This window comes from Balaenoptera borealis, assembly GCF_965194805.1.
Source record: "Balaenoptera borealis genome assembly, chromosome: 20".
Taxonomy (NCBI): Eukaryota; Metazoa; Chordata; class Mammalia; order Artiodactyla; family Balaenopteridae; genus Balaenoptera; species Balaenoptera borealis.
Window position 1 is genome coordinate 40,662,410 of NC_138879.1, and position 15,529 is coordinate 40,677,938.

Sequence of the window (15,529 nt, forward strand, 5' to 3'; positions counted from 1 at the left end):
ATGTCTATTTAAAGTAGTCTCTCTAGATTTTGGTAACTTGAAAATAAAGTTGAAAGAAGAGAATTCATGGGTCATTTCAAATAGGATAAAATATTAATTGCTGGGCGACTCTAAGTTAATCTACCTTTGCCTGCTTAGGAGAGGAAGACTCAAGCATTAAGTTTTCCATTCAGGAAGTGCACAAATACTTGCTTCTTGGTTTTTGCCAGAGATTAAGGTTTTCAAGGGTTAAGGTTATAATCAGTCATAATTCCTGTAACCAAGTTTCTTTATTGATTACACTGTGGTCAGGTGTTTAACTGTGCCTTTTAAGTCTTTTGTCATTTGTAGACAGTTATTGTTGTACTCTAATGTTTTGGCAAAAATGCTTCATCTTCAAGAAGATTCATACCATTGTAAAGCAATTATACTCCAATAAAGATGTTAAAAAAAAAAAAAGAAGATTCATAGGAAGGACTTTTTGACCATAACAGGTCTTTGATAAATTTCAGATCATACTGCTGAACTGGGTAAGAACTTAAAGAATCCTAATGGAAGACATAATGGCTTCATAAAAAGTTAACAGAAAGATTGGTTACTGAGTGAACTGGTGAGTATGGTTATAATGTTTATGGGTTTTGTCTGGAATGTTACTGGTTTTGATCTGTGTTTTGCAGATATGGGGAAGCCCTTCCCCTCAAGTTGGTTATGATTTATAGCAATTTGGTAAACTACACCTGTGGGTAAAATTCAAGCATTTTTTCTTTTCTCTCTCTGCCTGGTCCCTCCAGAAACTGGGGACTTCTGGGTTCGGAGCAGCCTTACCAAGTGAATGGGAAAGAGTGTCTCTTGGCATGTGCAGGAATCTCAGTATCTTGGAGACAGAGAAATCCACCAAGGCAGAGCCTGATAGCAGACCTTTGGCATGCTTTGCTGGCTTTGAGAGGACTTTTGGGAATTCAGTCTGAGACTCGTGAGTTCCCCCTCAGCCAGTTTGGAGGAGGCTATGTGGTCAACTGACCACACTTATTTTGCAAACAAATTAGTTTTGATTGGCTGTGTTTGCTGGAGATGAGGGCAGTTTTAGAGAGAACAACGTTATGTTTCAGTGGATATTAAATTCTAGTTCTGTTAATTGAGGTCTGTATTTATAAAAGTTATTGCATTAGCCATACTTTTGCCCTGATGTTCTGGATGGAAGGAAAATTATCTAGTGAAATTGTCAGAGTATAACTACTCATGAAGTGCGACACTGCTTGCTTTAAGTCTGCTACTAAAAGCACATGTATAATGCTTGTGTGACAATTGGGTATAAGTGATAAAATATATGACCTATAAAGTGTTGCCCGATTAACGTACCTCTGAGCCTGTTCACGAGGTCTGATTAGTTTTCCCCCAACGTGAATGGCTAGGCGAATATAAAGGAGGACTAGCACCGAGGGACACGATCTGAACCTGGGGTAGGAGTCAGCACCCCAGCATTGAGGGATGGATATTTTGATCATCCATGCTTTCTATTGAAAGATTTGCAATCAAAAGGGGAAATGATGGAAAAACCTGCACATACTGAGGTATGGGGAAGTCAGAAGGCTTATACATGGTTGAACTTAAAGTTTACTGACCAGAGCAGCGTGGTTTTTGGCCTTTCAGACATGCGTTGTACATCTGCTTTGTCCATTGAGGAAGGGAATGCATTTGGAAGTCAAAATGGAGTCGCTGTGGTTCAGACAACCAAGGTGAAACTAGGTGGCCACTGTATACATGATTTTGGACATGCTCTTGTATTACTGAACACTCAAGTTTTCTGAACTGTATTGCAGACCAGGACAAAAACCACAGGTGGGTGTGGTATTATCTCTGAATGCAGTTACTGCTTGTTTTTTGCTTAACTGTCATGATCTCCCCTGTGTCGTGCCTGTTAGATGTCTTACGCTTCATCCCTAGCCTGAGTGGAGGAAATCTATTCGAGGACTGAGTAGCAATGCTGGCCTCACTGTGAAATAAGTCTAACTGCTGGGTCTACAGTGAGATGCTCCTCTAGACTTCCATGAACAATCAACCCGGCTACTGTGACTAGTGGGGAAAAGACATCCCATATGCCAGTACATCCGAAGGACCCCTGTCAGTATATGTTAATGTACAATTGACTGCCCATGAGCCCCTCTGGGCTATGCTGTATGGAATGGAATAGGCTGTCTTCTGAACACACAAGTCCAACTAGTGGGATTAATTGTTTTTTGTTTGGAAAGACCTAATGGGTCCACCCCTAATGGCACTCAACATAACATGGGGTGACAGATCTGTACTGTGCCTGCTGACTCCTGGCTAGGCCACCAACCAGAATGTTTCTTTTAAAGCCGGGCCTTCCCCTCCCCATAGGGGTGGCTCTGGGTTTGTGAAAACCAGGGGTGACCTGCCTGTATTGTATTTGTGGCATCTGGTTGCAGCACCCCCTATACACTTGACCCCAGGGATATCATGGAAGAGGGGCGGACCAAGATGGTAAGGGTCGTGCAGGGTAAGTAGCGGTGGAGTATATGGTCAGGCCACTCAAGATGGCTGCTCTCTTGCTCTCTGTACATCCCCTGCCCAACCAGTGCCTGCTTCACCTACACCCTACTCACATGACTGACCTTCCTGCATACTTGTCCCAAGCCCCAGCTAGTAATTGTTCTTATCAAAGGGGCAGTGAGGGGCTTGCCCCTCTACTGGTTTCCTTGGTAACTAATGAGCCCACCCAACATCAATTCCTCTATAACTGGCAATCTCCCTCTGCCCACCCTCCCCAGCTCCCCACCCCTCCTCCGGGAGCGAAGACTGCCACCACAGTGGGGTGTCTCTCCAGGACCTTGCTTCAGACATGTAAGCTCCCCCATTCATTAACCATTGATGTCTCTGAAAAAAATAAATGAAAATAAAAGTCTAATTCTGACTGGTTGTGTCACTTAATGATTTATTTATCACTCTAGTAATAATATTTTAAAACTATAATATTTTAAAAATATATAAATACTCATGAGTTTCTCTTTAGACTGAAGAGGATTATTGATGCCGCCTTCTTCTTCCGTATGAATGAGGAAAGCTTTACCTTGTATATCTGCTGCATTTCTGTTTTAAGTAAAAATTTGAGAGTTTGTGTCTCATTAAACAGAAAAAAAAAATGGTGCTGTAAAATAAATGATTAAATTTTGGGAAAAGGGAGCACGGAGGCCAGTGACTCCATGATAGGGTCAAATATGAGCCAGCAAAAGGTTAAGCAAGATTAACCTCCAGTTGGGTTTTGCTGGGGTACCTGCCTATCTGCAATCTGGCTCTAACCATTTGGGACCTAACTTCACTAAGATCTGAAAATCTACCCAGCCATTGTAAAAATAAAACAAAATGTTTTTTAATTTTTAAATTTAAATTTTGTTTTAGACTTACAGGAAAGTTACAAAGTAGGTACAGAAAGCTTCCGTATACCCCTCACTCACTTTCTCGTTTTGTTAGCATCTTATCTATGGTTCATTTGTCACAGCTAAGGAACCAACCTTAGGACACTACTGTTGGGACTTCCCTGGTGGCGCAGTGGTTAAGAATCCGCCTGCCAATGCAGGGGACACGGGTTCAATCCCTGCTCCAGGAAGACCCCACATGCCATGGAGCAACTAAGCCTGTGCGCCACAACTACTGAGCCTGCACTCTACAGCCTGCGAGCCACAACTACTGAGCCCACATGCCGCAACTACTGAGCCCTCATGCTGCAACGACTGAAGCCCGTGCGCCTAGAGCCCATGCTCCGCAACAAGAGAAGCCACCGTAATGAGAAGCCCGCGCACCGCAACAAAGACCCAACGCAGCCAAAAATGAATTTAAAAAAATAAATAAATAAATAAATTTTTTCTTAAAAAAGGACACTACTGTTAATTAAACTCCACACTTTATTTGGGTTTCTTAGTTTTTCCCTAATGTCCTTTTTTTGTTGTTCCAGGATCTCATCCAAGATACCACATTACATTCAGTAGTCATGTCTCCTTAGCTTCCTTTGGTCTGTGACAGTTCTCAGACTTTGTTTTTGGTGACCTTGACAGTTTTGATGAGTACTAGTCAGGCATTTTGTACAATGCCCCTCAATGTGGGTTTGTCTGATGTTTTTCTCATAATTGGGCTGGAGTTATGGGGTTTTTTTTTTGTTTTTTTTTTTGGATGGGTTTTTGAGAGGAAGACCACAGGGGCTAAGAGTCATTCTCATCACATCATATCAAGCACACAGGCTCTCAATGTGACTTATCACTGATGATGTTAACTTTGGTCACCTGACTGAGGTAGTGCTTGCTAGGTTTCTCCACTGTAAAGTTACTTTTCCCCTCTCTTCATGTCAGTAAGTGCAGCCCACACTCAAAGGATGGAGATTGAAGATCCACCTCCTTGAAAGCAAGGAAATCTACATAAACTATCTAGAATTTTTTTCCATTTCCTGGTGTAATGCTTTAAAATATTTTTTTAATTTAATTTAATTGTTTTAATTAGCATACAAAGTATATTAGCTTCAGGTGTACAATGTAGTGATTTGATATTTTTATACATTATGAAATGATTATTACAATAAGTCTAGTTACCATCATCACCATATGAAGTTATTACAATATTCTTGACTATATTCCCTATGCTGTACATTACATCCCTAGGACTTATTCATTCTTTAAATGGAAGTTTGTACCTCTTAATCCCCTTGACCTATTTTGCCATCCTCCAACCTCTCTCCCCTCAGGCAACCACCAGTTTGCTCTCTGTATCTGCAAGTCTGTTTCTGTTTTGTTTGTTCATTTGTTTTTTAGATTCAACAAAGAAGTGAGATTCAAACTCAGCCTGTTGGCAAAGATGCAGTTAATGAAGTGGCTATTAAACCCATGGGTGAAACCTCTGAATCAATTAAGTTGGCAGTGAATAAATTATTTCAGTGGACAAAATGGCTCAGAGAAAAGAGCCTGAATACATGGGTCTCCTATGGAAGCCTGCTAAGTTCAAGGTACATGGAATTAAATCTAAAGAGAGAAGTATATCTCAAAAAGAATTCTAGGTATTGACACATGGAGTTAACTGGAACCAAACAGATTCAAACAACACTAACAAAAAATGTTTTCGAGAAAGTTAAGTTGCCAGAGAGTCATTGACTAACAAGCCAAAAACTGTGACTTCCTGAGACTTGAGACAAACCTTGGGCCCCCATCATTCTAGGGGCAGGTGGTATGTTGAGGAAGCTGCTCAGCATCCAGGGAGAGAATGGTTCCCAATTTCCTCTTTAAATGTGGCAGAAGATGATGATGCAAAAGGAGGAACTCTCTGAGGTTGAAACCAAGAACCTTGGGGAGTAATGGACAGGGGAACCACTTACTGGGAGCAAAACTGATCAAAGTACACTCTCCTCCCCAGGTCAGAAGTCCAAGTCAATGTCTGACTGACCAGACGAATTTCAGAATTTTTACGGATCAGTGACTATCCTGTGCCTCCCATTCTTCCCCTGTCTGAGTGGGAGAATTTACTGAGGTTATCCACTTACTGTTTCACATTGCATAGTGTGTATGTGTTGTGTTGGGGGCGGGGGAGGGTAGATAACTTAAATCTCCAAAAAGAGTCCTCTCCAGACCTAATATGAAGACTATCACAATATCGGGACATCCCACCGGGATGGAATTTTTGAGTTGTTTCCTTTAGGGATGGAGGTATATCTTGAATATGAAAGGAAGAGAAGTGAATCTTTGTAAGCAAATATTTGTGATGTATTGTAGTCTTTTCCAAAATAGTCTGTCCCGCCTTGGGTTAGGATTACACTTACTGCCCCATTGAAATCAAACTTGGCCGTTTGATTTGCTTTGGCCAATTAAGTATGAGAAGTGATGTGTGCTACTCTGAGCAAAAGCTCTAAGACCATCATGTAGTTTCCCCTTGCTCTTGTCTTCTTCTGCCACAAGACTGGTGATGTCTCAGATAGGGTTCTTCTGGCAGCCTGGATCCCCACATGAGAAGGATGTGGAGCAGAGCCAAGGTGAACCCCCAACAGACATGCAGTGTAAGTGAGAAACAAAATGTTTGTTGTAAGCCACTGAGATTTGGGGATGGTTTGCTCCTGCACCATGACCTGGCCTATACTGATTAACATGTGAAGCATGTCAAGTGAGGCAGAGCAACAAAATGGAAGGGGTCTTGGACTTTGTTGACTTCTCAGAGGAATAACACATCATTTTTTACTTCTTTATGAGAAATACACTTCTAATTTCTTTAAGCCATTGTCAATTTGAGGTTTCTGCAAAAGCATCAAAACCAACATCCAAACACATGCCAACTTTACCCTCATCTCCTTTCATGCTAAACCATGGGCCTCTCTTTCTCCCTCTTACTCAACCTAGGTAGTGAAATACCTTTGTTCATATATCAACTTATGTCTGCCACACTACGTATCTTTCTTAGGTCTACAGAGTCTGCTATATCCTCTCACATCATGTTGCAGGTTGAGTTCTCCAGAAGCAGATGCTGAGCTGCAGTTTCAGGTGCAAGATGTTTATGACAGAGCAACACCCTGAATAGAATGGGAGGAAGCAGAATTGGGCAGAGAAAGAAGTTGAACTGGGATGCAGCCCTCAACAAACCTTAGCCAACCTGGCAGGTTGCTGTGCAGTGAATTTTGCCCAACAGAGTTGTCCTGCATTGAGCTGAATGGTTGAGACTTTATATTGTCCATAACTCATTTTCCAGTTGTCAGTTGTAGATTGTGAGTCTGGGAGTGGTTTGTGACCCCAAGCAATGCAGCTCATTGCAGCTGAGGCAGGCCTTGAAGGAGCTGACATTTAGAGGCTGGTCTGCCGACTGCCTTCTCCAAATCTGGGCAGGAAACCTCCCTTGAAGGGAGATCTGGGTGGTGCATCCCCCATGTCTACCACACCCCACCTTCCTACAACCTCCTTTTATTCTCTTATGTATAAAGCTGCAATGATCTCTTTCCCCAAATGTACTTCTGATCTATTCTGCTGTTCATGGCATCAATCACATATACAATGTATTTCATGTAGTTTTAAAGACCAGGATGCAGTTGCCTTTATACACTGGAGAATCTATATAACCAAAAATTCTACAGTACCTGTTCTTACTCTTTTTCTTTCCTCTATATTCAATACAAGGGAAGGGAGGGAGGGTCAAAGTGTTTTGTTCAATTTCTTTTACTTTTTAGCAGAGAAGAGCTATCCATTTGCAATCTGAATGTCCCTAGGTTCTCCAGCTATCCGTGTCACTGAGATTTTTGATGCCCATCTGATATTGTCAGCTCTCATTATGTGTAAATACAGAAAGTTTGGTCTTTTACCTAGTTTCCCTGCATTAAGATTTCTGAGGGTGCCAGAAATGCTTCCATGCACCACAGATCTCTTCTGGTGCTCTCCTCTCACTTTTTGCTCTGGACTGCTGTTCCAAGACCTCTGCCGGTTGCCTCCTTGATTGACATGACAGCTCTTCCAAGCTCTGCCCCCTCCATGCTCCTCTGTATCCCAAGAAGAAAAAGAAGCTCTTCCTTCATCTCCCAAATTACAGGAAACATCAGGCCCTAATTTTAGCAAAACATAGTAAAGGTTTGCTTACGGTGAAAGGCAAATATTTAAAATTAGATGTTCGATATCACTGTGTCCAGAGTCCTTTGACCACAGATTATCCTGATGGCTTTTTTCCTCCTTGTCTCCATGCCTCCTTCTACTGCCATTTTTTCCGCTGAAACATTTGAGAGTAAGTTGCAGACATGATACTCCTTTACCGCCAGTACTTCAGGGGTGTTTCCTAAAAATAAGGACATTAACAGCACAATAATCAAAATCAGGAAATTAACACTGATATAATACTCTGATCTTCAGACCTTATTTGACTTTTAGCAATTGTGCCATAAATGTCTTTATGGCAAAAGAAAAAAAATTCTGGTCTAGGATTCAATCTAGGATCACACATTACATTTAGTTTTCATGTTTCTTTTTTTTTTTAATAGCCATTCTTTTAATTAATTAATTAATTAATTAATTTATTTATTTATGGCTGTGTCAGGTCTTAGTTGTGACACATGGGATCTTCGTTGCAGTGCACACGCTCTTCGTTGTGGCGCACGGGCTTAGTTGCCCTGAAGCATGTGGGATCTTAGTTCTCCGACCAGGGATCAAACCCTAGTTCTCTGCACTGGAAAGCGGATTCTTTACCTGTGGACCACCAGGGAAGTCCCTAGTTTTCATGTTTCTTAGTCTCCTTTAGTCTGGAACAGTTCCCCAGTCTTCGCCTTTGATGACCTTGCCACTGTTGAAGAGTTTAGGCCTGTTATTGTGGAGGATGTCTCTCAATTCAGGTTATGCAAAGGTTATAGAAGTGTTTTTTGTCCTTCTCAGTGCATTATATCGGAAGACCCACGATATTGATTTATCCCATTACTGATGATACTAACTTTGATCACTTGGATAAGGTGATGTCTGCCAGTTTCTCCACTGTAAATTTACTACTTTTCCCATTTATAATTAATAAATATCTTATGGGGGTGTTTTTACTTCTTAAAACATAATATTTAGGATTTTTCCTATTAAAAAGTAATTATTCAAGAGAGTTCAAAGGAGTGATATTATACCAACTACACTCTTTGGCTCCACAATGCAAATAAATTAGAAATTAGTAGTTAAATACTAACTATAAAAACCTTCATATGTTTGGGAATTTTATTTTATTTTATTTTATTTTTTAACATCTTTATTGGAGTATAATTGCTTTACAATGGTGTGTTAGTTTCTGCTTTATAACAAAGTGAATCACTTATACATATACATATGTTCCCTCATCGATAAAAGTAGAAATTCTATAACCATTATACATAATGAATTATTAATAAAATACTTTCCCTCAATTATCACAAGTTTTTCGTTTTTTTACACAGGAGAACATCAAACAAAAGTTTAATGACATGTATACATTGGTAAGGTCCAGAAAAACATAGTAACACTATCACAGCAAATTCTAAGACACAAGTTTAAGGAAGAGAGTTTCCATATTACACAAACTCCCCACAAAAACAGAAAAAGAGGAAACACTGCCTAACTAATTTTATGACGTTAGCATACTCTTTTTTAATCCCTTTATTTTGCATATTTCTTCTAGCAATTTCCTGGATTTACTTTTTTTTTTAAATTGAAGTATAGTTGGTTTACAATGTTGTGTTAGTTTCTGGAGTACAGCAAATTGATTCAGTTATATTATATATACAAATATATATACACATATACATATATATATTCTTTTTCAGATTCTTTTCTATTATAGGTATTGAATATAGTTCCCTGTGCTTATACAGTAGGTCCTTGTTGTTTATCTAGTTTATATATAGTAATGTATAATTAATCCCAAACTCTTAATTTATCCCTCTCCCACCCCTTTCCCCTTTGGTAACCATAACATTGTTTTCTATGTCTGTGAGCCTGTTTCTCTTTTGTAAATAAGTTCATTTGTATCATTTATTTTCGATTCCACATATAAGTGATATCATATGATTTTTGTCTTTGACTTACTTCACATAATATGATAATCTCTAGGTCCATCCACGTTGCTACAAATGGCATTATTTCATCCCTTTTTTAAAATGGCTGAGTAGTATTCCATTATATATATACACCACATCTTCTTTATCCATTCATTTGTGTTCATCTGTTGATGGACACTTAGGTTGCGTCCATATCTTGGCTATTGTAAATAGTGCTGCTATGAACATTGGCTAGTATAATCTCAATAACCAATTGGATAAGTAAAATATGAGACGAAAGTTGCAGATCATCACCATTCAATGTCTAGATGAAAAAAATTCTAAACAAAATTTTAGCAAACCAAATCCAACAATATTTAAAAATGATAATGCATCATGACCAAGGTGGTTTAAATCAGGAATTTATTTTTTCTTCCAGTTTTATTGAGATATAATTGACACAAAAGATGTGCAAGACCCTTACGGAAAATTGTATATAACTTTATTGTGAGACATTGAAGAAAATGTAATTAAGTATAGGATATATTATGTCCATGTATCAGAAATTGTAATCTCATAAAGATGTCACTGTCTCCAAACTGATCTACAGATATTTGCAGCACATACAACCAAAAAAAAAAGTAACAACTACAATGATCAGAAAAATAAATAAATAAGCGTCTGAAAATATCAAACGTTGGAAAGTCCTTAGAAAACGAGAAAAAGAGCCCCAAGAAGAATACACATAATATTGTTCCAGTTACTATAGGTGCATAACAAGTTATCCCAAAACTCAGTCGCATAAAGTAACCATACTTGGGGACTTCCCTGGCGGTCCAGTGGTCAAGACTCCGCACCTCCACTGCAGAGGGAGCCGACTGGATCCCCAGTCGGGGAACTAAGATCCCACAGGCCGCGCTGCGCGGCCAAAAATTAAAAAAAAAAAAAAAAAAAGATTAAAAAAATATATAACGGGCTTCCCTGGTGGCGCAGTGGTTGAGAGTCTGCCTGCCAATGCAGGGGACACGGGTTCGAGCCCTGGTCTGGGAAGATCCCACATGCCGCGGAGCGACTAGGCCCGTGAGCCACAGCTGCTGAGCCTGCGCGTCTGGAGCCCGTGCTCCGCAACAAGAGAGGCCGCGACAGTGAGAGGCCCGTGCACTGCGATGAAGAGTGGTCCCCGCTCGCCGCAACTAGAGGAAGCCCTCGCACAGAAACGAAGACCCAACACAGCCAAAAATAAATAAATATAAATAAATAAATAATTAAAAAAAAATATATATATATATATAACCATACTCACGGATCCTGTGAGCCCAGAATACGGACAGGGGACAGTGGGGAAGTCTGGTCTCTGTTCCATTCATTTTCAACTGGCTTGAAGGTTGGGGTTGGAATCCTCTGAAGGTTCTGTCACTCACAGGTCTGCGGTTGATGGTAGAAGACTTCAGTAGCTCAGGGTTCCTTAGGCATCCCTCCCTCCTTCTCTCCCCCTCCGCCTTCTCTTTCTCTCTGTTTTAAAACAAGGTTTCTGTGCGTTTCAAAGTCTGTGGGTTCTGAAGACAGGTTTTAGACCTGTTGAGCTGCGGAAATATCCATTACCATAATTACCATAAAAAAGGGGGCCCAAGAAAAGTAAAGTGTCAGGAAAGCTTTATATCCTGAGAGAAGCCATTGGAGCCAGCTCTGGACTCATTATCCCAGATGTCCCCAAGGTGCTCCTTATACCACGAGGGGTTGTGTGTCCGAATCCGCCTCCCGCGGAGCAGACCGCTCTTCTCCCCTTTCGTCCTTTCGGTGCACTAACAGCTCTCGCCCGGTCCCCAGAGGCTACTGCGCTTTTAGTCCACGGGAGAGTAGTACGGCTCGAGGAATGCGAGTAGAGCTGGAAAGTCCCGAGTAGGATCACCCCGCCAGAAGCCCTGATCCTTCTTCAGTTGTGAGGGGCCAAAGAAGACGCCAGTCGCGCGAAAGCTCGAGGGAGCTCACAGCGCGCGGGGGCACTGTCTGAAAAGTTGATTGGCTGCCCCTCTAAGGGCCACCCGCCGCTCGGGAAGCCAGTGCGCCAAAGGACCCGGACCTGGGTCCGCTTACCTGGTGTAGAGCGCGCGGACGGGGACCGGAAGGCGGGCTCCGCCCACTTCTTTCTTTCTTTGTTTTCTTTAAATGCACTTCGTTCTTTTGGTCTTACCGTGCAGAATATAGAAAATACAGATAACCAAATACGAAAGGAGAAATCTGCCGGCACCACTCTGAGACACTCACGCTTTAAAGTCCAGTCGCTTCGCGCGGCAAGTTTTGGGGGCGGGGCGGCGTCACCATTGGCTGAACGCTCCGCCTTAACTCGAGTGCACCAGCTCTCCCCGCAAACGGGGGAGTTCTAGCTCCCCTAAGAGTCCTGCGAATCCAGAGGAGCGCTCCTGGGTAAGTTTGTCCCCTCTCCGTTGCCAAATATCGGAATCTCAGCTTCTTATCCCTTTTAAGTCTAGTCTGCTGGCTCTTTGACGAGGTGGGGTGCAGCCAACACAGCCCCGTCCACCCCGCTCCCGGGGAGGCCCTCGGCTGTTATCTCCGGTCTGGGAATCTTGGCCCTGTGATGCCTGTCTCAGTAGCAGCATCTACCAAATAAACTACACTGTTAAGGACTTGCGATCAGGACACTTGGGAACTTGAGGTCAGGGCAGGACGTCATCCCCTGTGTGGGCTGGGAAGCGCCTTAAAGAGCCTGGGGAGAGGAAGTTGGAGTTTGGCATGGACTAGGAAGGGAGGAAGGGCACGGTGCTGTAGGGACAGGTCAGGCAAGTGCAGCTCCTTGGGGGTGCGCTGCACGCCTGGGGTCCTGAAATAAGGGGAGTTAGGGAACAGGTTCTGTTGGTAAAAATGTGGCTGACCAGGCACTGACGAACTGTCTTCTAAATCCAGAAGGAGAAACCAAGCGCTGTTAGTGTCCTGCCGAAGTTTATAACCTAAAAGGGGGCGGGGATGGGCGGAGATAAGAACCACGCCCTTTGAAACTAAATACGCAGTGCTAAAGGAGGAGGGCAAAGAATGAACCACGGTTTTTATTCCTCAGAAGGTAGTTCCTGTCCTACCTTTCTGTGCAGTTCCCACCAACCTGCATTCTGGCATAACTAAGGAGATGTGAATGCCTTCACCTTTCCCATTAAAAATAGCTAACAGCACAGGCTAAATCCCCAGTCCAGGTCAGAAAGAATTTTCCCCACAGTCAAAAGTATAAACGATTTCAAAAGCAACTAACCTGGGGCTTCCCTGGTGGCGCAGTGGTTGAGGGTCTGCCTGCCAATGCAGGGGACACGGGTTCGAGCCCTGGTCTGGGAGGATCCCACGTGCCGCGGAGCGACTGGGCCCGTGAGCCACAACTACTGAGCCTGCGCGTCTGGAGCCTGTGCTCCGCAACGGGAGAGGCCACGATAGTGAGAGGCCCGCGCACCGCGATGAAGAGTGGCCCCCGCTTGCCGCAACTGGAGAAAGCCCTCGCGCAGAGGCGAAGACCCAACACAGCCAAAAAAAAAAAAAAAAAAAAAAAAAAATATATATATATATATATATATATACATATATATTAAAAAAAAAAAAAAAAGCAACTAACCTGTAAACCTAGATCCAAGGTTCCAGGTGAGGTCAATGATTTTTAGGCCCTAGGGATTTGGTAGGCTCCAGTCCCCAACATATTTTTTAAGGATTGTGTTCCAGATGTATGCCTAAAGGCAGTGGTTTTGCACCACAGAAAGTTCTACGTAGTGACAGTGTTGGACTGGTGTGGCCAGGATCTCATGCTAACCCACAGGCTCTGCGTCCTTCCTCTATAAGGTGGCTCAGCTCCAGCTCCCGTGGGTTCCAGGTTGCCCCGCAGTACGGGAAGGCATCCTCCTTAAGCACTTTGGGGGTGAGACGTGCATACTGTGGGTGAACCAGAAGGGTTCACCAGTGGTAGGGCCTCATGCAGAGGGTGTTAAGGCGGGAGGAAAGGTGAGAGGATTCTAGATACAGAAGCTACAAGAAGAATGGGAAGCAGGGACTTCTTGGCAGGGCTTGTATGACCAGAAGATAGTAGCACTGGGACTGTGTTCCTGGGCATAAGTGGAACTGATTCTCCTGCACCCGTGGGATAGAGGTGGAGAGTCTTCCGTCAGGTCAACAGGAAACATGGACCTATGTTTGAGGCAGCCCTCATGTCTAAGAAATATGAAGAAACTGGGTCTAAAGAACATTAGCTGTGCTATAATACTATGGAGAAAGCATAGGATGGCAGGCATACATATCTCCCTCTGCTTTTTTTCTTTTTCTTCTATTAATTTAATTTAATTATTTTATTTTTTAATTTTTATTTTATATTGGAGTGTAGTTGATCAACAATGTTGTGTTAGTTTCAGGTGTACAGCAAAGTGATTCACTTATACATATACATGTATCTATTCTTTTTCAAATTCTTTTCCCATTTAGGTTATTATAGAATACTGAGCAGAGTTCCCTGTGCTATACAGTAGGTCCTTGTTGGTTATCTATTTATGCAACATTAAGACTTTTATTAAGTTTTAAATACTTAAATGACTGTGCTCACCTGGCTTTATTGTTGTTTACCTATCAGGAGTGGAGACTTACTCTGTTAGTTTCTCTTTTGGGGAAATGTTTCTTCCTTCAGGGTCATGTTCGAAAGCTTTCTTCTAGGGACCCAGGCCCAGGAAGCCTATTTGAATGAATGACTAGGTCCTCATCTCTTAGAAAGGCAGCTTCCTTCTGGCTCAGCTCTTGAGTTTTGGACAACCCTGGGGAAATAGTACCGCCTTCCAGTAGACTTAGAACCATAACCTTCTCCCTCCAAAAGGTACAGGGCAGAGCCCTGTAATCCTCCCTAGGATAAAGTTGCTAGGGAAAAATCTGGGCAACTCTCTTCCTCTCTCTTCCCCTCTCTCTCTCTCTCTCTGAGTCTGCCCTTGTGTGCCTATTCACATGTGCTTTTTCCTCCTAATAAACACCTTACTTGTTTCACTAAAAAAAAAAAAAAAAATCTGATACAATTCTTCAGGAAACCATTTGACAATATTTATCTAGATCTTTAAATATTTCATCACTGGATCTAGTAATTCGACTTTTACAAACCTCTCTGTGTCTGTATATACTTTATATCCTTACATAGAGTTATAGAATTTTCACTTATTTACGTACCTAAGACCAAGTATAACCTCATGTTTTAGCTTCAACCTTTATTTCCACAGATCTAGACTCTTCCTTGACTTAAAATGATTTTTCCCCTATACGGCTCCATTCCTACTACAGAAAACAAATTGCTTCTTTTCTGTCTGCTTGCTCTGGTCTCCATTCCCCATCCTAAAAAGTCTTTACATATGTTTGAATCATATTTGTATACAGAATTGAAGTACTCTGTCAGGTGACTCCTGGACTCAATGCAAATTAGGAGATGTAATTAGCCTACCCAAGCCTCAGTATAACTGATCCAAGATCCTAGTACAATTTATTGAACCATTAAAAGCAACTTCAATTCCCAGCTGTAGGGGAATAAGTAAACAATAGTATGTTAATACTATATATGAAATTATAAAGCAGTTAGTCACGTTTTTAAAAATAACTAATCATTATTTTACAAACATGATTATATATAACATATTATTACATGGAAAAGCAAGATTCAAAACTGTCAAGTTCAGTAGGGACCAGACAAAGTCTTCCATTAAAAAAAACGTATCATGTTGAGTAAAATGTTAAAAGAATAGAAAAACAGCTTACATCTCCAACTCATATTATGAAGCTACTATAACCTTGACACCAATATCTGTCAACAGTAATATGAGAAAGGACAATTTTGTGACAGTCTCATTCATGATCATAAATACAAAATCTTAAACAAAATATTGCAAGTCAAATTCAGTATTAAGAAATGATAACGGGAGTGATGTCAGCAAAATGGTGGATAAGGAAGCTCCCACCCTTCATCTCCCCATGAAAACATAAAAAACAACCAGAAACTGGATGAACCAATTGTAAGCGGTCTAAGGCCACCAAGTG

At 41.7% G+C, this 15,529-nt stretch overlaps 1 protein-coding gene across 1 annotated transcript in view; it reads left to right on the top strand.

The window, feature by feature from the left end:
• Positions 1–15,529, top strand: part of HEATR9 (HEAT repeat containing 9) — a 324,842-nt gene that overhangs the window by 304,033 nt on the left and 5,280 nt on the right. The gene's annotated exons all lie outside the window — the stretch shown is intronic.